Genomic DNA, 23,174 nt, shown 5'->3' with positions numbered 1-23,174 from the left:
TATGAGCTCTGCTCGCTGGGCTGACGTTCCGGAGGGTAGAGCCTCCTCCGCCCATACGGTGTCCATTTCGGTGACCACCGCTGCACCCGCATACCTGTGTCCATCTCGCACAAAGCTGCTGCCATCAGTGAACCAAGTAGCCTCGGCATCGGGGAGGGGCCGGCCGGTCAGGTCCGTCTGGAATCCATGTACTTGTTCCAGGATTCCCACACAGTCATGTAGTGGAGCACCCAGGTCCTCGTGTAGTGCCTCGTCAAAGATGGTTGGTGAATTTTTAAATCCCTGAGGTAGCCATGTCCAGGTGAGATGCCCACTGTAGCCCTCCTTCGGATCATGCCACTCGAAGGTGAACAAGGGTTGGCTCTGGGGTGCCAGCGGCAGACTGAAGAAGGCATCCTTTAAATCTAGTACAGTATACCAGACCCTGGAGGGCGCCAAGGAGCTCAAGAGAGTATATGGGTTGGGAACAGTTGGGTGTATGTCTGCGACCCTCTTATTTACTTCCCGAAGGTCTTGTACCGGTCGGTAGTCATTTGTGTGAGGCTTTTTGACCGGCAGTAGGCGGGGTGTTCCAGGCAGACTGACAAGGAACTAGTACCCCTAGGCTTCGTAGTCTCTGGATGTGTGGCTGGATCCCTTTCCGGGCCTCCTGAGACATGGGGTATTGTTTGATCCTTACCGGACTCTCTCCTGGCTTGAGCTCTACCAGGACCGGGGTCCTGTGAGCGGCTAGTCCTATCCCCCCCGTCTCTGCCCAAACCGCGGGGAATTCTTGAAGCCATCTGTCTATATTATCCTCTCTCGGGAGCACCTCCTAGTGGAGGCGGTATTCATCCTCCAGTTTCATGGTCAGGACCTGGATGGGGTGGCCCTTGCCATCTGTGACCTGAGGCCCCCCCCTTGTCTGAAAGTTATCTGAGCTCCAATCTTGGTCAGTAAGTCCCATCCTAACAGCGGGTAGGGGCATTCTGGTATTACCATAAAGGAGTGGGATACCCGGCCCATTCCCAAATCTACTGTTCTTCAGGTAGTCCATGAATGCTGGCTCATACCAGTTGCCCCTTGTACCCAGGGCTTCTTGCTGGCTAGTTTTCCTTGTGGGGTGTGGAGGACCGAATGTTGTGCTCCAGTGTCGACAAGGAAGTCAACAGGGGTCCCCTCCACTTTAAGAGTTACCCTGGGTTCGGGGAGAGGGTCTGAACCCCGACTCCCCTAATCACTTAGTTCGTCTAGCTCTAGGACTTTTACTCGATCAGTCTTGCTTCCCTTCCCACCTGCCCTTTTTGGACAATCTCGGGCCCAATGTCCTATCTCCTTGCAGTATGTGCACTAATCCTTCTGCAGCCTCTGCTTCCCCCCCCCTTCGTGGTTCCTTAACCTTTTCTTGCGTCGTCTGCCAGCTGCTGGAGACGGCGGTCTCGTTCCTCGGGGGAGTCAGCAGTGGTAGCTAGTAGTATTCTGGCCAGGTCTCGAGTCTGCTTACTGCTGGTAGCCACCATGGCACGAGCCTGCTTGTCCTCAGGAGACTCCCGGTTATTATATACCTTTTCGGCTACCACCAGTAAGTCCTGCAGACTTTTTTTCTCCTAGTCTATCTATTTTCTATAATTTTCTCCTAATGTCTATGGCTGATTGGTTTACAAAGGCCATGATAACAGCTGCCTTGCTTTCCGGAGCCTCTGGATCCATGGGGGTATAGGTACGGAATGCCTCCATGATCCGTTGTAAAAAGGCAGCCATCTTTTCCCTGTTGTACATTTCCTACCTTGGCCAAATTGGTTGGCTTTCTAGCAGCCATTCGGAGACCCCCCATTGGAGTCTGGCGGTAGACCCGGAGCCTCTCCTTACCTTCTGCCATGTTGAAATCCCACTGGGGCCGAGTTAAGGGGAAGGAAGCATCTATCTGAGCCTGGTTGGTGGTGGGATTCCCGTCTGCGCCCGGAACTAGTTTTCGGGCCCCATTGAGGATTCTTTCTCTTTCTTCAGTCGTGAACAGGACCTGCAAAAGCCGCTGGCAATCGTCCCACGTGGGCTGATGGGTAAAAAGAACAGAGTCTAATAAATCAATAAGCCCTGCCGGTTTCTCAGAAAACTTAGGATTCTGAGCTTTCCAATTGTAGAGGTCACTAGTGGCGAAAGGCCAATAGTGATGGGGCTGATTCCCCTCCGCGTCTGGGGGTCCAGTGGCTCGCAGGGGCAGAATAGTGGAGTCGGTGGCGGAGGCGGATTGCTCCCTCTGAGCCCTTTGTCTGGTAAAGGGCGGACTTCCCACTGGAACGTTTCCACCTCCCGCTCTCGGAACAGCGTCTGCCTCCCCCGGAGGGGGAGGATGATGTTCTTCCGGCATCCTAGAGGGGTTATACGGGGGAGGGAAATTAATTCTTCTTCAGTACCACCCTGTAAGACAGGGTAGAGGGGTGCTGAAGGCTGGATAAGACTTTTCTTGTTTTCCTTCTTTGTCCCCTGCAAAGCAAGAATGGGTTTGGCTCCGGAGGGAGCGGGGCTAGGAAGGCCTTAAGCCAAGAGGGTGGGTAGAGGGGTAGTCTGAGTCTGTCCCATAACGTCTGTCCAATAAGTCCACAGAACAAAACAGAGAAACAAAAACAGACAAACAGAGGGCCCCTAGAAAGTCTTCCAACTCCATGGAAGCAAAACTGAAAGCTAGCTTAGACTTTTGAGGGGATTCCACGTCCCTCCAAAACAGATGAGGGGATTCCACGTCCCTCCAGAAGGGAGAATCGGAACGTCTTCCGAAACTCCCAGCCCGTGGTCCTCCTGTGTGTCCACTTAGACCACGTCGGGCACTACCAGAATTCCAGAAATGAACTCACACAGAAAAGACAGAACAAACAGACAGACACTAACCGTGGCCAGTCAGGCTCTCCGGGTCGGGGGTCCCTTGGGGGTCTTGGGGATCCCGGATGAGCCCCCAAATGTTATGCCCAGAATTCGTGATCCCCAAAGACTACCAGGGAGCCGAGTCCGATGCAAAAGCAAAAGAGCCTTTATTCGAGCTAGCTCGAGCTCAATCCCCTACCTGCACCGATTCAGTGGTGAGATACCAGGGAGAGAGAGTGAGTTTCAAAAGCACAAAGGTTTTATTGGGGCCTAGGGGCAGTTGGTGAGGTAATGGCTGTGGCCTCAGCTGATTGGCTGGGGAAGGGTCGTGGCCTCGGCCGATTGGCTGGGGAATGGTTGGAGTCCTGTTACGCAGGTCGCTGGGCGTGTTTTGATGAGGAAGTTTGAACAGGTGAGCGGGAAGTTACTCAAGGGGAGGAGGCGTGGTCTAGGTGAAGGACACAGAACAAGATGGAGTTGGCCGGCATAGGCCCGCCCTTTCAGAACATATATGGAAGTATTTTAAACATTAGATCAAATCCAGCAATATATAAATTATATGTTAGGTATAATCCCAAGAATGTAGTGTTGTTAAAAAAAATTTTTTTTTATTACGTTTCTTTATTTTTGAGAGGCAGAAAGAAACAGAGTGCGAGTAGGAGAGGGGCAGAGAGAGAGGGAGACACAGAAACCGAAGCAGGTTCCAGGCTCTGAGCTGTCCACACAAAGCCCAATGAGGGGCCCGAATTCACTTACCGTGAGATGGACGCTCAACCGCTCAACTGACTGAGCCACCCAGACGCCCCAGTGTTGTTTTAATGTTAGAAAATCAACTGATGTAATTCGCCTGCTAATAAATTCAAAGAGAAAAATCACAATCTTATCAATACAGACAGATTTGCTAAAATGTAACAATCCTTCAGTATACAAATAATTATCAAACTAGAATTTACTTATCCTGAAAAAACTCTATTAAAGAACCTAAAACAGTCGTATTTAATAAATACTGAAAAATTTCCCATCGAAGTCAAGACAAAACAAAGAGGCATACACTCAGTACTTTTATTAAATACTGACAGTTCTAGTCAGCAAAATGGGCAAGACAAAGAAGTAAGAGGCATAGGGATAAGAGATTAAGATAGAATATTATTCCTTGGAGGGGCGCCTGGGTGGCTCAGTCGGTTAAGCGTCTGACTTCGGCTCAGGTCATGATCTCGCGGTCCGTGAGTTCGAGCCCCATGTCCAGCTCTGTGCTGACCACTCAGACCCTGGAGCCTGTTTCGGATTCTGTGTCTCCCTCTCTCTCTGACCCTCCCCCATTCATGCTCTGTCTCTCTCTGTCTCAAAAATAAATAAACATTAAAAAATTAAAAAAAAAAAGAATATTATTCCTTGGAGACCATCTAATTGTATATATGGAAGTTTTTAAATCTACAAAGAAAATGTTAGGACTATTAATAGAATTTATCAATATTGCTGAATACAAAATCAATATCTAAAAATTAAGTATATTTCTGTATAATAAGAGAAATCAGAAAACAAATTTTGAAAAAGGATACCTTGTCATATAAAAGCATCACAATATATGATGAGCCTGGGAAAATAATCTAACAAAAGATGTGCAAGAACTCCATGGGTATGATTATAAAATTTTTTTGAAGGATTGAAGGACATTAAAGAAACCTATTTGAATGAAGTTATGTGTCATGTTCATGATTTAAAATACTTAATAATGCAAGACTATACTTTCAGGGATCATTCCGATAGTTTGTAAAATACTTAATATTGCAAAAAGTTCAATTTTTCCCAAATTGATCTGTAAATTCAATGTAATGAGTGTATATATTGACAGTATAAACATGGAAGGGATATGAACAGCTAGGGTTATTTTGAAGAAGAACTAAAATTGGAAGTCTTATTCTGTCATCAGATATCATTACTTATTAAAAAATTATGGTCATTGTGATAAGGTGGTGTTACTCCAATGGTAGAGAACTTGAAAAATGAGATAGAATTGAAAACACAGAAGCAAGAGTGCCTGGGTGGCTCAGTTGGTTAAGCATCCGACTTTGGCTCAGGTCATGATCTCACAGTTCGTGTGCCCGATCCCCACATTGGGCTCTGTGCTGATAACTCAGAGCCTGGAGCCTGCTTAGGATTCTGTGTCTCCCTCTCTCTCTGCCTCTCCCCCACTCGCACTCTGTCTCTGTCTTACTCTTTCTCAAAAATAAACATAAAAAAAAAAAATAAACAAACCCAGAAGCAGATTCCTGCATATATAAACACTTGATTTATGAGAAACTTGGCACTGCAGAATTGGTCTGTTAAATAAATAGTACTGAAACAATTGGATATCCATAAAAAAATGAAATAAAATTGAATCCCTACATGGCACCATACCAAAATTTAATTGTAGGAGGATTATCGACCCAAATTTGACAAGCAAAACTGGAAAGCTTTTAGAAGGTAATGTAAAAGCAAATCTTCATGATCTCAGCATTGGGAAAGTTTTCTTAAACAGGAAACACTGACCATTAATGTTAAAATTGATAAATTAAGCTACATTAAAATGAAGACCTTCTGATAATCAAAAACACTATAAAGACAGTAAAAAGAAAAAAAAAAGACAGAGAATTAGATAAAATATTTGAAGACTTATAACTGGCAAAAGAACTGTACCTTGAAGGTATAATGGCCTCCTATGAATTAACAAGGAAAAAACAAGTTAATTAAAAATGGGTTCATATTTGGACAATTCCTTTACAAAAAAGAAATGCAAATGATCAATGAACACATGAAAAGATGTCATCTCATTATTAGAAAAACACAAGTTAAAACCACAGAGAGATATTGTTGTATATACACTAGATTGCAAACAGAAAATCTGGCAATAATATGTTGACTGAGAAAGTGGACCAATTAGAACCTTCATACACTATTGATGAGAATGTAATTTCAAATAACCACTTTGGAAAACCGATTTGCATTGCCTAGTCAAGTTTAAGGTGCACATATCCATTGACTCAGCAATTTCACTCTTCCATATATACCCTAGAGAAGTGTGTGCACATGTGTACTAGTATACATAAATAACAATGTTCATAATGGTAGAGAACATAATGGCCTGTAAACTGGAAACAACCCGAATGCTTATTCATTGTATACTCATACAATGAAAGTGAATTACAGCCACAGGAAATGTGGTGAATCTTATAAACATAATGCTGAGCAAAAGAAGCAAGACACTATTGAATACAAAGAGACTGTTTCCATTTAAGTAAAGTACAAAATCAGTTAACACTAAACTATGGATGTTGGGATGGTTACTGTGGTAGGCATAATAATGTCCCCTTCCCCCAAAGGTGTTCACAATCTAATCTCAGGATCTGTGAATATGTTACTTTATATGGAAAAGGGACTATGCAGAAGTTATTAAGATTATAGACCTTGAAACGGATGAAATGACCCTGAATTATTCTGGTGGACTCAGTGTAATCACAAGTGTCCTTTACAGCAAGAATTAAGAGTGAGAGAAGATGTGACATGGAAGAAGGGTCGGAGAGACACTACATTACTTATTTTGAAGATGGAGAAAGGGAGCCACAGCCAAGGAATTTGGGTAGCTTCTAGAAGCTGAAAAAACACACACACACACACACACACACACAAGGAAATGAATTCTCCCTTAGAAACTCCAGAAAGAAACACAGCCCTGCTGACACCTTGATTTTAGCCTGGCAAGACTGGTGTTGAACTTATAACTTACAGAATGCTAAAATAATAAATGTGTATCGTTTCAAGCTCCCAAGTTTGAACAGTAGTAATAGGAAACAAATGCAGGTATATACGTGGTAAAATTATAAATAAAGATAAGAAAATGGCTGCCATAAGTCATGATAGAGATCACTTCTGAGAGGGTTGTTGAAAGGGTGATGTGAGTAGGAAAGGGCCCATGGAAGATGAGGTGGGGGTGCTGGCAATGTTGTCTTTCTTAACCTGAGTTGTTAGTTGCCTGGGACTTTGCTTTCTAACTATTCTTTATACTTTATACATTTATATCTTGTGCCCTTTTACATCTTTGGGTTATGCATCACTTTTTTTTCTTTTCTTTTCTTTTTTTTTTTTTTGGAAAGGCAAAAATAGTTCTCTACCTTCACAGGTAAGAGATAAGCTTCTTTTAAAAAGAAAATGATTTCTGATATGGAAAATATTGAGGACACTTCCCAGGGGAAAACTGAGAAGCCAGACATTATTATCATTCTCTACGCTTCTAGGGAAAAGGGTAAGTGAAGGCCATCAATCAGTTTACCCAAATGGGCTTCTAGGCTTCTTGGATATCCATTGCTGCTCAGTGTTTCTTGTTCTGTAAGCCCTCTAGCTAGTATTTCAGCATATATAGGGTTGATGCCGCCATCTGGCTAAACAGAGCTCAGAACGGTCCCATTCCCACTTCTTTAAAAAAGGTTTTGGCTGGTCCTTGTGATTGCAACCCATTTTCACTTTAAACAGATTCCAGTTTGTGAGATGCTTAGTTTACATAATGGTCTGCATCAGTAGTTAAAATTCACTCATTCATTCCAATAATCTTTTCTTTGGTATCCTCTGGGTTCCAGGTACCATGCTAAGCTCTGGGATATAGAGACAAATAAATAATAGTACTTTGCTCATGGGAATTCTTTAGCCATAGGGAAAGGTGTAAATAGATAAATGTCCATGTGAAAATTACCCCATGAGCAAGATGCTATGGGGACACAGGAAGAAGTGACTAATGTTTCCAGGGAGATTAAGAAAGCCTTCCTGTAGGAGATAAACGGAGCTAAAAATCAGTGTGGGTTGAGTAAGAAGACTTAGTAGGGAAGAAGTTGTCTCAGGCAAAGGGAGAGCTTGTGACAAATCAGTGATGTAAGAAGGATCATGGCCTATTCAGGGACCTGCTTTAATTCTGTTGGCCAGATGGGACTGAAAGAACTGGAGGAGACCACAGAATACAGGTACAGAGTCTGGGCATCATGTTAGAAATCAAGGTGTCAGTGACAAAACACTAGCCACTAGGGCATACTGGTTAGAAGGAAAAGCTGGGAGCATATGATCAGAATCTAAAGTCAACAGTAGGGATGTTGCCAAGCAAATATATATAAATATTAGAGTCATATAACCAGTTAGACACAGAGCCTTTTCCTCAGTGGTGATTTTCTAGCTATTTATGTAGCTCCCTTTACTCTTCCTTAGTTTATTCACTCAATAAATATTTTTTTTTATTTTTTTTATTTTTTTATTTTTTTTTTATTTTTGGGACAGAGAGAGACAGAGCATGAACGGGGGAGGGGCAGAGAGAGAGGGAGACACAGAATCGGAAACAGGCTCCAGGCTCCGAGCCATCAGCCCAGAGCCTGACGCGGGGCTCGAACTCACGGACCGCGAGATCGTGACCTGGCTGAAGTCGGACGCTCAACTGACTGCGCCACCCAGGCGCCCCCACTCAATAAATATTGATGGAATGCTTTGTATACATTAGGCAGTAGGCAGTGGGTATACAGTGGTGAATGAAGCATTGAAAGTATACTACGGGACCTCGCTATTCATTTTGTACAGCTGTGGGAGTTGCCACTCAGCAGAAAAAGCTAGTGATGGGTTTGAGCCCTGAGGATGGGATAGGTGTGCCACATCAGCTACTTCTCTGGTCCAGACCATACCATTTCTTGCTTGACTGCTATTCTCTCTGCTTCTCCTCTTGTCTGGCCCCCTAACAAGAGTAATTTTTTTTTTCCAGCCATTGAGTTAAGCCCCATTATTTCTCTGCTCAAAACCCTCTTTACAGTGCTCTCAGAAGGTCTTACATAAATTTAGAACCCCCTCACTTTTCTGACTTCATCAGTCACTTTGCTTCAGTGGTTAGCAACTTTCTAGGGGCAGATCAGATCCCATTATTTTCCTGCTTGCAGTTTTTGATCACTTACTATAACATACTATGAGTCAGCTTGGGCTGCCATAACAAAGTACCATAGACTGGGTGGCTGAAATGTATTTTCAGCAGAAATTTTATTTCTCACCATTCTGGAGGCTAGAATTTCCAGATCAAGGTGCTAGTTGATTCAGTTCCTGGTCAAAGCCCTCTTCCTGGCTTGCAGATAGCTGCTTTCTTGCGAAGTCTTCACATGGTCTTTCCTCTGTAGAGTGGAGAGGAAGAGGGAGAGATCTCTTTCTGGTCTTAGAAGACCATCAGTTCTATTGGATTATGGTCCCACCCTTAGACCTCATTTACCCTTACTTACCTTTAATGACTCTAGCTCCAAATACAGTCACATTGACGATTAGAGTTTTGACATATGAATTTGGAGGGGGACACAATTTAGTCCCTAGCATGTGCAGAATAAAATCGAGCCTTGAAGCCTGGGAGCCTTGCACTATCTGGTTCCTGCTTGCATCTCCAATCCTATATCTTATCTCTCCCTCACTGTTATACAGGGCTATAACACTAGGTATACTGGAGAAATTCATGGCACACTCTAGAACTGTCACCAAGAAGACACTGTACCTGCATTTATTCAATTCAGATCTTCCTCTTAAGGAGTCCACTCACAGTGATAACATCTGATGCCTCCAATCACACTCTAAGGCCAACCTGTCCTCAGACACAGTCTGAATCTGTTATGGCATGGTGGTGCTTTCTGTCCTTGGCAGTCATTCCTGCTAAATGTACAAGTAAGCCAGTGAATGCCTGGCCAACAGAAGGGTCTCCCGGGAATGACAAATAATTTCAACAGTGCCCTATATTCCAGTAGGGATTACGTATCAAGAGCCATAAAAATACTCATGCACTCTGACCCACTTTGGTAATTCCACAACTGGAGTTTTGTCTCAGAGGAGTGATTTAAAATAAGAAATAGAGCTATATGTATGAAGATGTTGATAGCACATAATTTGAAACTGCCAAAAATGAAAGAGTGTTAAACTATAAATACCCTAATTTTAAGGAATAGAGAAATGCATATAAATTACAAAATATTAATATGTTGGAATATTTTAGTTATTAGAAACATGACTGTCATGAAATGCCTGGAAAACACTTTTGAAACAAGTTTAGGTAAATAAAAAAAAATAGAGCTCAAAATTAACCTACATTATAATTCAACTGTATATACATTCAAAATGACAATAATTGGTACTAGCTGCAATTTCTTGAGTGTTTCTTTACTAGATGCTATTCTAAGCACCTTACCTCATCTTTTATCCTTCCAAAAATCTTTCAAAATAAACATTATTGTCTCTAAAAAACAAATAAGAGGCTCAGAGAACTGAGTTTAATTTAATAAGCAAGTAGGAGAATAGATTTTGAATCCTGATTTGTTTGACTTAAAATCATATGCATTCCCTTCCCTAAGGGTACTTTTCCAAATTTGGAAAGGACAAACAAGGAAAAAACAAGAACATGAAGAATCTCATTGTCACATAAAGGTAGCATGATTAAAAGACAAAATTTTATTTTTATATTTCATTATATTTTTATTACATTTTGAAATTTACTTAATTCTTTTTGTAAAAGGAACCCAATATGCAGTCTGGGTCCTCACTCAAAATAGTAAGAGTGATATGTACGAATTGCCTGAAACATGCCAGGTTCAATGCGTGTTCTCCTCAGCTCCATTTACATTTGAATTCACATAACAACCAGTGACCAAGAGTAATAAGTTGTAGGCATTATTGTAGGAGTACAAGCCTTCTTCTGAAGACAAACCAGACTATAGCTCTAAGTTCTGTCAGGCAAGCTTTCAACAGAGACATTCTCTGAGGATTTTTTTCTACATATCAAGCCAGAAGAAGGAAGGATTACTCACTCCTCTTCAGACCAACAGAAGAGGGCTTCAGCAGGATTATTTGGAAACATTAGGGGTCTCTACAAGAACAGGAAAAGGATATTTCCCTCCTCTGCTGGATGACTAATGAGCTGCAAAAACTCCTGGACCCATCTTAGTGAGGCCTGGTGTACAGATTTGCGAGGAAGTTCTTAGGAGAGCTTGGTATGTGTGCCCTGGAATCTGGGAGCATCCATGAACCTAGAAACTGGTGCTTCTTTCTCTACTGGAGAACAGAAGGCAATGGGGAGCTGCCTACATATCTACCATCGTGCACTGCAAGTTTACATCTGTTTTCCTTAGGTTAAATGGACATCAAAGAACGCTAACTGGATTCTTGGTGATCTTATAAGTAGCCTGTCCCAGAGGGATGCCTGCTAAGGTGAAGGGACCCTGTGAGTCCCACCACTATGGGCAATTCCTGAGGGGGAGTGACATTATAAGAGTATAGGCAGACGGCATGTTGCCCATGTCAGGGTCTGAGCAGAGCCTCTTAAAGAATTCATGAATGCTGGCATCCCCAGAGCAAGAAAATCAAGGGAGAACATGTCAGAAGCCAAAATACCTTCTACAACCCAGCCTTGAAAGTCATATGTCATCATTTATACAATATCCTTATAAAAGTCAGCTGTATTTTATGTGGTAGGGGATTGCACATGTGTGTGAATACCAGGAGATGAGAATCATTGAAGGGAGAGATAGTGTTAAGACAGAGCTAAAATCCAAAGAGGAGAGAGGCTTTGAATAGGACATATGATTGAACATGTAATTTAGACTTTTTAATACCCTAAAGTGAGTATACATATGAAAATGGACTTACAACTGGAAAAACTATGGGAATAATTGCAACTTGTGTTAGGTCATTTTCTAAGACTAGAAGTAGTAGCACTTTGACATTTGCCTCCTGAATATGTGTGGAATCTCCCCCAGGTATCACAGTAACTTTATCTAACATATAAACGACCTGGTCATGCTCATGGTAATGGTATAATATTTGCTACTAAGTTATGCAATTACAGTGTTTCTAGGCTTCATATGGGATGAGGCTACAGTCTTCTAAAGTTCAGCACCAGTAAATAAAAAGAGAAAATGGAACTCCTCTTGTCTGGATTGGGACCTCTCTATTATGTGATGATTGCCCGGATGTGCAGCGTGGGGTATTCAGGACAAGAAGGCCTTATGAGCCCTGAGAACTAGTTTTAAAAAATAAATAATTAAAGGGAGGACCATCCCAAGGCCAAGAGTTAGCAGCAAAGTAGGAAGTTAAGAATTCAGTTGGCTAAGCCTATTGTAGGTTGTCACCTGTAGGCTAGATGATTCCTTAGCTCCTAGCTTGTGCATGTGGTTATATTTCCTTTGGAATCTTGATCCTCTTTTCTGCAAGCCTCAGGAACATGTGCACTCCAAGGAAATAGGCTTTTACATTATTAAACACTTAACATCACTAACCAAAGAAGAAAGCAGGGATATTTGCCTTACATTTGTGTAACTACAGGAAATACATTAGCAAATATATTTGGCTCCACCTCAGAGGTGAGTCAAGATTCGACATTTCTCATGTTTCTTGGGCTCCCATTCTATGTAAGCTACTATTTTCCTTCAAGGAATTCTTGGATAGGTCCTGCAGCTTCCCTTTTGGTCTTCAGAGTCCAACTGGCAGAAATCCGGAAGGGCCCTTTTAAAACACATCCAGGCCAAGTCACCACTTTGCTCAAAAACCTCCAATGGACTTCCTTCTTCCTTAGTAAAATTTTATCTTTAAAGTACCATTATTTGATCCAGAAATCCATATACCCAAAAGATTTGAAAGTAAAAACTTAAATATTTATACATCCATGTTAATAGCAGCCTTATTCACAATAGCCAGAAAGTGGAAGCAACCAAGTAACCTTTGGCGTATGAATGGGTAAACAAAATGTGCAATACACATATAACAAAAATAGTATTCAGCCTTAAAAAAAAGGGAAATCCAAAGAAAAGGGGGGGGGGGGAAGGGTGGTGCCTGGGTGGCTCAATCAGTTAAGTGTCCAAGTCTTGATTTTGACTCAGGTCATGATCTCATGGTTTGTGAGATCAAACCTCTCTGATGGGCTCTATGCTGACAGTGCAGAGCCTGCTTGGGATTCTCTCTCTCCCTCTCTCCCTGCCGCTCCCTTGCTCATGCACACACACACTGTCTCAAAATAAAAAAATAAACGTAAAAGAAAAGAAGGGAAATTCTGACATATGCTATAGCATGTATAGACTTTTAAGACATTATGCTAGGTGAAATTAACTAGTCAAAAAAGGAAAATAAATAACCATTCTCTAGCCAGAAAACAAAGTTCCTTCTTACCAAGTACCTCACTACATAAGCCTCTATCAACAGCTTCCAAGAAGCCAATGGTTTGAAGATAATATTTTGTTAACATGTGACTTGTATGGTTGCAATGTCTCCCCAATGTTCAGGAATATGTAAAACTTGGAAATTGGGCAGAAAGCTGTTTGCATGATATTTTAATGTATGACAAACCCACTGAAGGGTCCTCAGGCTCTTAGAATATAATGCAGGTTGACTTGGAAACTCTTTTTATAATTCTATCAAATTATAGGTTAACTTATAGAAAACTGATGAGGTGAAATATTATTCTTTGTGTTCACAGAAAAGATTACCCTACAGGTTTGGGTTCATTGCCTTGTAGTTCATTAATCAATTTTGTTTCCAATTTGACAATTTTGTGTTTAGAATTCCTTCTTTCACTTACTAATCCACTTTCTCATATTCTCCCAGAACCTGCATTGTTACCCAGCTGGTTTCCTCATTAATGAATTGATTAAAACATTGATATGGGTTTATTATTTATATAAAAGTGTGTTTATAGCATCTTTTTCTAATACATAAATGTTTATTCATATTTCTTCAAAGATCTATCTTAGATTTCTTTAGGCATAGCTTTTTATTATATATCACAAAAGGGAAATATAAGTGAAAGCAATGAGTTAAGAAGTTTCCAGATCCTCCTTCTAGTCACAGGATAACTCTTCTAATACACTTTCCAGCTCAGAGACATCAATGTTTGTGTTTTTCCACAGGTAATGATGATGTAACATTTTGTTTTTTCTAATGTTACTTATTTGTTTTGAGAGAGAGTAAGAGCGAGAGCATGGAGAGAGGGGCAGAGAGAGAAGGTGAGAGAGAATCCCAAGCAGGCTCCATGCTGATGTGGGGCTCAAACCCATGAACTGTGAGATCATGACCTGAGCCAAAATCAAGGGTCAGATGCTTAACTGACTGAGTCACCCAGTCCCCCCACCACTTTAAAAAAATTTTTTTTGTATGTGTGTGACAGTGGTGATGTAACATTTTTTAATACTATGGTCCTGAATTCAGTCATCTTCAAAATACTGCAATTCGGCAAGTTTTGATGCTTGCATTTTTTTCGTTTTGCTTGTGATCAGTAATTCTTCTTCAAGTAGTTTAGTAATGAAATATAATACAGCTTTATCTACAAGATCTTTTCTTAGGTCCTATAAAACATTACATTATTGCTTTGCTAGACAATGTGGAATTGTCATTTTGTTTATTTCTCCAAGGAAAGTATTTACTTTGTTACCATTGAATTTATGTCTTCCTCTTTCATTTTTGTGCATTTCTCCATATACATTAACTTTGTGTATCTAATAGCTTTATTGGGGATTAATTAACATACACAAACCCCCATATGTTTAAGTTGTATAATCTGGAAAGATTTGACCATATGTATACCCATGAAACCATCACCAGAATCAAGATAATGAGTGTAGGGGCACCTGGGTGGCTTAGTCAGTAAAGAATCTCACTATTGACTTTGGCTCGGGTCATCATCTCATGGTTGGTGGAATGGAGCCCTGCATTGGGCTCTACATTGACAGCATGGAGTCCACTTGGGATTCTCTCTCCCCCTCTCTCTCTGCCCCTACCCTGTCTATGCTCTCTCTCTCTCTCTCTTAAAATAAATAAACTTAAAAAAAAAAAGATAATGAATGTATTCATCACCCCCCAAAGTTTCTGTGATGTGTTTATCACATTTTGAGCATTATATTTTGACACTAATATGAAGAAGCTTTCAATGTAAATTGTAAATAAATAATGAGTAAACTGTAAAAGAAATTTCCTAACTACAGTCTTAAAGAGGGAAGAAGGATCTTGTATTAGTTTCCTTGTTGCTGCTGTAACAAATTACCACTAACTTAGTGGCTTAAAACAACAGAACTTATTTTCTTACATTCTGGAAGTCAGAGGTTCAAAATCAGTTTCACCAACCTAAAGTCAAGGTGTTGGCAGAGCTGTTGGAGCCTCTAAAGGGAGAATCTCTTTCCTTGCCTTTGCCAGCTTCTAGTGACTACCTATATTCTTTGACTTGTGGCCCTTTCCTCTCCACGGCAAGCTCTGTTCTACCATCATGTCACTTTCTCTCTGACTCTGACTCTCCTGCTTCCTTCTTAGAATGATAACTTTGATTATGTTGGACCTACACTGATAATTCAGGATAATCTTCCTAACTCAAGATCTTGAACTCAATCACATCTGCTAAGTCCTTTTTTTGTTGTAAGATAATGTTCACAGGTTCTGGGGATTAGTATGTGGAAATATTTGGGGGGAGGGTGCATTATTCAGTTTACCACAGATCTCAAGGAGTTAGTTGAGTCCATCTGTATCCCCTACTGCCCATTCTGCATGTAGGAACACTTCCTCAACATTCTACTGGCCAGACTTCTATTGGGCTTATGGGAACCCTAAAAAGTCTCCAAGAGTACAAGAGGCAAAGCTTTTCTGTCCTAGTAGGGATGCTCCAGTTGGTGACTAGTTCTGGAGGTATAGATGTTGACAGCAAGAAGTTTCTTCCCCAATGGAAGACTCAACGCTACTTCTGGGTAAAGCTGGTAACGTGTATCCTTGTAGTGATATTTCTCTTGGCATGCTCCATGATCACTCCACTAACTCTCTTTTCCCTTCTTCTTCATCCACTTCTCTCTATCCCCCTCATCACCTGTGAGTCCTGTAGGGTGCTGCCCACTCATTCTTTGTTCTCAAGATAAAAGTTCCTTGCACATTTTTTCTTTCTTAATAGCTCTCAGGAAGAGCCTAAATCTTTAGCATGAAAAATACACTTCCTTTTCCGTAAGGGCAGGGAAGTGAAACGAAGGGCAGGGAAGATTCTAGCAATTTGTATAATCCATCCAAGAGAAGAAGAGAGGTTTCCCTTCCATCCTGGAGAACGGTTCTGAATGATTCTATTAAAGAAAACAAAAAAGCAAAGCAAATATTTTGCATACTTAAAAACAATGGAACAATTATAAGTGCAGTCTTGAAAACTCACACAGGAGGGAACATAATGAAAGATGTTTTCTGGTGACTCTTAAATCATGTTAAAAATAGAAGTGCAGAGGGGGAAATTCTACTGGTATGTTTCTAACATTTGAATAGCATCAGATCAGGATGAGCCCCAACTTTATTTCCAGTGTTCTGGTCCTACATATCCAACACCTTATGGAAATTTCCACTTGTATTCATTGTAAGGGTTAATTCTTTTTTTCTTTTTTCTTTTTTCCTTTTTTTTTTTTCTGGAGGGATGCAGCTTCCACCCCACTCTCCTATCTTTGGAGTGTCTCCTTGAAAGCATAATAAGCTTCATGAGAGGCCCTTATCTTTGGGATTTATAATGCAAGATCAGGGCCTTGTGATACTTGGAGCTGTGAAAACCTACCTCCAAAATTGATTCAGAAAACTCTCAGGAGGGAAAAGGAGACAATCACAGGTACATCCATTTATCTCCTAAGGAGGTAAGAGACTTTTTCATTGTTCTTTCTTCTTCTGTGCTGTATAAAATTATGTAATTTTCAAACTAGACTATAGTCATGAAAATTATACTCATTTTCATGTTACCTTCTATGTGCATAATTCTGATCATGCTTACTCAGTAATAAATTGCTTCTCTGTCTCTTGTATCTTGATACTGTTAAAGTAAAAAGATTGGGTCCAGGTGGAGTCACTCATGCTAAGCCCCATGTCAGCAAACCAAAACTTAACTAAGTTTCTATACTGGCTTTCCCGGAAATGGAAGGCCCAGATCAACCAATCAGCGTGTGCCTGCTCCACACAAGTTACCTGACCAGGCTCCAAGCCTTCCCTTGGCTTCATATGAGGGGAGTAACTCTGCTTTAGTCAATCAGCAAACTCCCAGTGCAATTTCCTTGTTCCTGTTCACTTTGATCTGTAAAAATCTCTGTGTTTAGCTCTCCAGAGCCCCTTTCTATTTGCTAGGTTGAAAGCTATTCAACTCATGAATGCTGAATAAAGCCAATACAATCTTTAAAATTTAGTCAGTAGAATTATGTTCTTTAACAGTATAGAGAGCTGTTTGTTGGTAGGTGTTGAGGAGGAAATTTTTTTTCTCTATTCTTTCAGGTTCTGGTTCTTTTGGCTGATGTATACATTAAGTTGACATAAGACAGATTGATAGGAGAAAAACAAATTTAATTATGTATATATGGGAGCTGCCTAAGAAGATAAGATCCATAGGCAGTTAGGCAATTGAGGCTTACCGACCAGCCATTCTGAGCTAAGGAGAAAGGGGTAGGAGTCTGTGGCTCCAAAGGGGAGGAAGACAGCTCACAGGAAGATGGGAAGAACAAATGTTTGATAAACAAATGCTTGCCATGCCATGTACAGACAATGGGACACAGACAAGAGTTTGGTCTCCAGGCCTGCTGAGCTTCCCCCAGCTTTCCACACCAGCCCCATATTCTTTGTAGTTATCTCTGGTAATAGCTCTCTTCCTGGACGAGGCCGTTTATCTAAATTCTTTTAAGCAGTTAAGGGGGAGGTAAAGCTCTTTCTAATTCTCTTGGGCCTTGATTGACTTCAACTCAAAGTCATCCACATGCCAAAGTGGCACATTTTGGTGTAGCTCATTCTGAACCCCTCCATGGGATTGTTCAATTTCCTCAAAGAGTGTTGTCGAACATTTCAAACTCAATGTGCTCAAACCAGAATTTACCAATTTCCCACTTCCTCCACCCCAAACTTCCTCTTACTCAGACTTCCTCTTAGGCTTAAAAATAACACAGTCTGATAGAGGTTTTAAAAGACTTCCTGAATCACCTCACACTGCAGCCAGCGGTCTTTCCGTGCTTTCTTCCTCTTCCTCCATCACCTCTTCTCCTTTCTCTTCCTTCTATTTCTTCTTAATGAAGTAAATTAGCCTGACTGTTCTGCTTGTAAAAATGCCATGTACCTATTGTGACAAATTCAAACAGAATAGACAAATTTTTTTTAAGTAAAAGTTGAGTGAAATCTCCTGGGTAAAATTTTTGATACATTTTGCTGGTATTTTGGTACATACAGAGAAGGTTCCCAGAGTATAAATCTACTTGCTTTACTCCTTGAATTGAAGCCCTTTAACACCTTTTCATTTCTCTTTGGATAAAATTCACACCCTCTACACTGAGCTCTTGCCCTTCATTACTTCTCTATTCTGTTCTCTTGCAAGACACCCGGTGCCCCATTGCCCCCACCCAGCTAAGACTTCCCCATAGTTACTCACACACTCTGCATCTGCCTCAGTCCTTCTAATACCCAGCCTTCCCTGTGGACTGAGAACTAGGAGGGTAGGCAGAGAGTCTTGCTTGCCTTGGAATCCCAGCACCTAGCCCACAGTGAGGTACATAAGAGGCACAATCAATATTTTTGAATCAGTGCATGAGAGAGCTTTTTTTTTTCTAGATAACCCATTCAACAGACATTTAAGTGTCAACTGGATGGCAGATTATATCCTGTTATTATCAAGATAAAAGATCCGTAAGTCAAGGCTCTCCTCCTCAAGGTTTTCAGAATGTCCTGCTGGTCTTTTAGACAGAAATGTCTCTAAACTAGAGAATGACGGTTCTTTTTTTTTTCTTTTTTCAAAAAAAATTTTTTTACATTTATTTATTTTTGGGAGAGAGAGAGAGAGCAAGGAGGGGCAGAGGAGGGGCAGAGAGAGAGGGAGACACAGAATCTGTAGTAGACTCCAAGCTCTGAGCTGTCAGCACAGAGCCTGATGCGGGGCTCAAATCCATGAACCATGAGATCATGACCTGAGCTGAAGTTGGATGCTTAACCAACTGAGCCACCCAGGAGCCCCAAGAGTGAATGACAGTTCCATGGGCTGTGTCAGCTTGATACCAATACCCTTTAAAGATATCACCTGTAGCTGTAATTCTGGGATTCTAAACACTCTTATGATCTGTTATTTTGTCTACTATCCATTTCAAGATAAATTAGTGCAACAAGGCTATCCTCCCAATTCTTTTTTATTGTGGTAAAATATATATAACATACCCCCTGTAACCATTTTAAGTGTACAATTTAGTGGCATTAATTACATTCTCAATGTTGTGCAACCACCACCACCATCTATTTCCAAAACTTTTTCATCAGCGCAAACAGAAACTCTGCATCCATTAAGCAAGAACTCCCTACTCTCCTTCCCTTCAGCCCCTGGTAACCTCTAATCTACTTTCTATCTTTGTGAATTTCCCTGTTCTAGCAATTTCACATAAGTGGAATCATACAATAAATATTGTATGTCCTTTGCTGTCTGGCTTATTTCAATCAGCATAATGTTTTCAAGGTTGCAATGAGCCTTTTTATTTTCATTTTTACTCTTTCTTTTTTTTTAATATGGGGGGAAATGTTTAATATGGGGGAAAATGCTACCTGTTTAGAAATAAATCAGAGAAACAATGTTTTCTATTTTTATTTTTGCTTGAATATCTTTCATAACAAGGAATAAATGCTTATAAACCCTACTCATTTTTTCTCCTCCTTCCTTTGGAGAAAATGTAACATTTTCGCACATTTATGGTATATTTTTTCTTCAGGGGCCTTAATCTATCCCCCATTCCCACTTCACAATTTTTCCCTGCTCCTGTGGATGTTTGCTGACACTAACCAGAGTAATAAGGGTTCTTAACCATAGGCTGATGGAACAGGTGTCATTATTCATTAGGTATCCTGTTTCTTTTCCCCAAATCTAGGAATAGAATATATTGAAGTTGGGGCTGAGAGAAAATTTTGGATTGTCTGCTGCTCATTGCCCTCTAGTTGCATTTCATGTTCAGTCATAATTTTTCTATCAGTGGCCAAAGCCAAGATTGTGACCATCTCTTCAGGTTCTTCAGTTCTTTCTAAGTGTTTTATTATCAGCTTTCTTAAGCATGGCCACAGCTGGCTGGCACAGAAATGACTAAGATCCTTCCTGCTCTTTCTTCTTAGCCGGCTGGCATTGGCCTCTGCCTTAACTCTTTATCTCTTTTGGCAAAACCAACAAAATAAAAATAGTGATAGTTGTGTAGGAGAGGAAAAATAATTTCTTCTGTACTCTTCATTATTTTTGACTGAGATCTTCCCATCCTGTACTAAAGGATGGATTAGCAGGAGAAAAACAAACACACTTAGTAACATATATACAGTAAAACCTTGGTTTGCAAGCATAATTCATCCCAGAAACATGCTTATAATCCAAAGCACTTGTGTATCAAAGTGTATTTTCCCATAAGAAATAATGGAAACTCAGATGATTTGTTCCACAACCCACAAATATTAATGTAAAAATGATTACAACACTGTAATATAATACAAAATCATAAGGAAAATACAAAACATAAAGAAAAATAAACAAATTAACCTGCACTTGCCTTTGAAAACCTTCGTGGCCAGTGTGAGGGAAACAAGAGAGAGGAGGGTTACTATGAAGGAGGATGTTCACTATCACTAACAGAATCACTGCTACCTATTGGCTCGATGGAATCTTTTTCTTTTCCTGCAACTTTAGCAAGGAACCTATCCAATGACCCTTGTTTTTGCCTCCTTTTGAGGATTTTGCAGAAATGTGTCATTGCATTTTCATTAAACAGATTCATAGCTCGCATTGCTACAGTCTTATTCAGGTGGTGTTTTGTACAAAATTTTGCACTGTTTCCCACATTTTACACATCTCCCTAATCTCATTTGAAGTGAGGGATCCCTCTGCATTTTCCTCTCCTCTTCTGCAGACGAGACTGCAGATGATAGGCAGATGTAGACTTCTTATAAAATCTTGCAATTTCCACTACTTGTGTACCTCATTCATACTTCTCGATAATTTCCTTCTTAACTTCCACTGTAATCATCTCCTTCTTCTTACCACCTTTCTTTTCAACCTTTTCTACAAACCTTTTGCTTTATTTTACTTCATTGTATATGCTCGTATCAATGTTGACTACAGTATAGTATTAATAAACTCTTATCATATACTGTATTTAATGTAACTGGCAATAAGGCAGCAGAAGAAGAGGTCTCTATCTGTAGGCAGCCTGACATACAATGAAGCAAACAAAGCATTTTAAGCTTTCTCTTGTATGGAAAAGCAAAGGACTATCCATAGGTGCTTTGAAGTGACAAAAAATACACAAGTGCCAGTTCTGGACACCTTCCAATGTTCTGAAAAATCACTGATTTCTGCCAAACACCGTGGCCTAAGACCAAGCATCTGAGCATAGGAGATGATCACCCACAATCCTGCAGAGAGAGAGAGAGTGAGAGAGGGAGAGAGAGAGAGAGAAAGAAAGAGAAAGAAAGAGAACCATTCTTTCATTTGTGATCATGTGATGTTCGGCATCACATGTACTACTCGTATTTCAAGACAATTGCTTGCTTATTAAGTTAAAATTTATTAGAAATATTTCTTTGTCTTGCAGAACACTCACAGAACAAATTAATCACAATCCAAGGTTTTACTGTACTTCACATATACATGGGAAATAGCTAGGAAAACTGATTAAGAGTTCCCACAATTGGCCAAGCCACCTCCTTAAATACCATCTTCAGCTGAAGACAAAAGGAAGATGTTGGGGGGGGGGGGCAATCTAGTTATGAGAAATTTCCAGGAAAGCACAGTGAAAAAAGACTAAGGTTTGTTGTGCAGATTTAAGTGGGTGCCTCCTCCATTGACAAGATTCTCTTGTGATTTAGAATCATCCTTCTCTTCTTGGTACAGAGAGACATGTACAAGGAGAGATTTCCTTTATATTACCTTTTGGGTAAATTTTACTATTTTTTGATTCTCCTCTGTCTGCCTTTTCTCAAAAATAATCAGTTCAAAAAATCCATATGCCTAAGAGGCATATTTTGGGGTGACATATTCTGCTACCCTTCATTTGGCTTTATAATGTTTTACATTTTCAGTGTGATTTCCTATGAAGTTGGGGAGGAACAATATTTCCATCTACCCTTTCAGGTTCTGTAGCTAGGGCACAGGGGTGAACAAGCACCTGCCTCTGGAGATCCCAAACAGACCAGGTTCAGCCACTGCCACTGACAAAATCCAAAGGCAGAGAAATGATGGGTGGTGAATCAAGGAATTTATTTCAGGGAGGCCAACAATGAGAAGACAACAGACTAGTGTTTCAAAGACTATTTCCAAAGTACTGAAAATACGTCAAGACTTATATAAGAAAGGGGCGCCTGGGTGGCTCAATTGGTTAAGCGGCCGACTTCGGCTCAGGTCATGATCTCGCGGTCTGTGAGTTCAAGCCCCGTGTCGGGCTCTGTGCTGACAGCTCAGAGCCTGGAGCCTGTTTCCGATTCTGTGTCTCCCTCTCTCTCTGACCCTCCCCCGTTCATGCTCTGTCTCTCTCTGTCTCAAAAATAAATAAAAACGTTAAAAAAAAAAAAAGACATATAAGAAAAAATATAGCAAAGGTGAGTGTGTTCATGCAGGTGGGCAGTGAAAGTCAAATAGATCATGGTCTTTGAGTCGATCATGGGCAGGGTCTTGCCGGCTCAGGGAAATCCTTAGGCTTTAGGGGGTAGTTTCAGTTGCTGTGGTTGGGGGAGGGGTGCTTTGCCCTCAGGGTCTTCTGCCTAGTCCAAGAGAGGAGCTGGAAAGAAGACCACAACTAGAAAGTCTGGGGTCAAGGGGTGCCTGGATGGCTCATTCGGTTGGGCGTCCGACTTCAGCTCAGGTCACGATCTCACGGTCCAGGAGTTCGAGCCCCGCGTGGGGCTCTGGGCTGATGGCTCAGAGCCTGGAGCCTGCTTCAGATTCTGTGATTCCCTCTCTCTCTGCCCCTCCCCCGTTCATGCTCTGTCTCTCTCTGTCTCAAAAATAAATAAACGTTAAAAAAAATTAAAAAAAAAGTCTGGGGTCGAAATGATGGCAGTGAAAGTCCTCTTTCAGTTCTGTGATTACTCTAAGAATTAAACTGACATTAAACAGGACAGATTAAACAGGATAAAAAACCAATTAAAAATTTTTATTAAATTTACTTATTTATTCTGAGGGAGACAGAGAAAAGTGTGAGTGGGGGACGAGGCAGAGAGAAAGGGAGAATCTCAAGCAGTCTTCCCACTGTCAGCACAGAGCCTGATGTGGTGGGGCTCAAACTCAAGAAACTGTGAGATCATGACCCAGGCCAAAATCAAGAGTTGGGTGCTCAGCC

General features: G+C 41.0%; 1 protein-coding gene across 2 annotated transcripts in view; it reads left to right on the top strand.

Moving 5' to 3' along the window:
• CREB3L2 (cAMP responsive element binding protein 3 like 2) overlaps positions 1-23,174 on the top strand; it is a 425,600-nt gene that overhangs the window by 101,985 nt on the left and 300,441 nt on the right. For both annotated transcript variants that reach the window (XM_042973220.1, XM_042973216.1), the window contains exon 3: positions 16,281-16,493. The gene's annotated coding sequence lies outside the window, so the exon portion shown is untranslated. The remainder of the gene's footprint in view (positions 1-16,280; positions 16,494-23,174) is intronic.

Source organism: Panthera tigris, chromosome A2 (assembly GCF_018350195.1).
Source record: "Panthera tigris isolate Pti1 chromosome A2, P.tigris_Pti1_mat1.1, whole genome shotgun sequence".
NCBI classification, from domain to species: domain Eukaryota; kingdom Metazoa; phylum Chordata; class Mammalia; order Carnivora; family Felidae; genus Panthera; species Panthera tigris.
The sequence above is the reverse complement of the archived record's forward strand: the minus strand, read 5'-3'. Positions and strand labels throughout refer to the sequence as shown.